Here is a 1,767-nt window from a genome sequence, read left to right on the forward strand (position 1 = left end):
CCAGAAACACCTTGGAAGTCGAGTCTGCTGATTTGCCTCTGAAAAGTCACATGAAGGACATGTGTGAGCATCCCATGAGTGAGAGTCAACTCAGCAGCTACTCACAATAGCATCAGTAAGAAGCTGAAGCTTCACTATGTATTTGTCCCCAAGAGAAGACCATTTCTTGCAAGGTCATTTTCTCTTCATTTTAAAAATTCTGTTTTATAACAGAGACCTATACTAAGACAATAGTGCACGTGTCTACTTTATAAAGTAGTATACATGTTTTGGGGGTGCATGCTCAGAGTAGATGCATTGAAGATTACTGATTTAAGGGGCCCTGGTGGTGGAGTGGGTTATGTGTTGGGCTGTTCTCCATAAGGTCAGCTGTTCAACTCCACCAGCATGATCCTCAGAAGAAAAATTACACTCCCCCTACATTCCATGTGTCAGAAACCCACAGAGTCAGTTGTACCCTGTCCAATAGGGTCACTGTGAGCTGGAATTGACTCAATGGCAGTGAGGCTGTTTTTGGTTTTGGTGACATAGTGGATTTTGCATTGGACTGCGAACTTCAAGATCAGCAGTTCGAATCTACTAGTCACTGCATGGGAGGAAGATAAGGCTCTCTCTGGGGTCCGTTTAAGACTTCTAACTTTGGAAACCCTATGTGGAGTTGCACTGAGTTGGAATTGGCTGGATGGCAGTGCCTCTCTAGCTATTTCCAGTTAGTTCTGGTCTCCTCTCACAGCAATGGTTAGTACCAAAAGATCATGCTGTGACAGTTAGCGCCTGTTATTTTTAGATTGGGTTCCAAAGTTCAAACAAGTATAAATGATTCGGATGCAGACAGAAATCATTGATATATAAAAACTCTCCCATTTCACCTCAAGTAAAGAACATAACCGGGTCTCTCTGGAGACCGTTTATTTGAGACAATAAAACTTCCCACAACTGGAACATGAGGTCTGAAATACATCCACTCCCATTGACTTGAAGGAACCCAGAAAGGCCTCCCTCCAACAGCTCTATTGTAGAGTGACAGCAAGAGTGAAGCCCAGAAATGCTTCTCTCGCAATCCCTTCACCAGTCAAAGTCCCTTGCCTCATTTCTTCCCTAAGCCCACCATCAGCAGAATGACCTGCATTCTCCCTCCCCACAGTCCGTTTTCCCTGCTCTGCACTTCCAAGCACCTGGTACAAACCCTGATTACAACACTTTGAATTTCACTTCTTGTTTCTGTGTCTGCTTGCCTTCTGAACAACATGTTCTGGGGGATAAAAGTTATCTTATCCACAGGCTTTGGAATCAGACAGAGCTGACTATATAATCTTCAACATATACCTAAACTTCTTGCAGCCTGGCATCTCACCTATAGCGTGAGAGGATATTCCTGGGCTTGCTGTGAGCATGAAATAAGAAAGCATATTTTTTAAGATACTTGGCTTCAATGCTTACTGAAAGTTTTTTTTCTTCAATCCTCTCACCCAACACAACAACAAATGTCTTTTGAATGTCTGCTAAGAGAAAGAATGATGAGTATTTTCATTTCTTTGCCCCTTGGTCTAAGCCCTGAGATCCTCTTAGAAAAGATGACTTTTCATTAAATAATACTGCCTCACATCTCAAGAGGGGTCACTGTGCTTCGAGTACGGTGGCGTATGTTTTATACTCATTGTAGCTCGTCCGTACCATAACCATACACAGCTGCCGTCCTCAAGCTGATGCTGTTGCTCGGTGACCTCATGTGAGACAGAGAATGAATTTGTACTCTCTTGGGTTTTC

The sequence above is a fragment of the Echinops telfairi genome, unplaced genomic scaffold, assembly GCF_000313985.2.
Source record: "Echinops telfairi isolate 266 unplaced genomic scaffold, ASM31398v2 ScPeMD7_1713;HRSCAF=2227, whole genome shotgun sequence".
Lineage (NCBI taxonomy): Eukaryota > Metazoa > Chordata > Mammalia > Afrosoricida > Tenrecidae > Echinops > Echinops telfairi.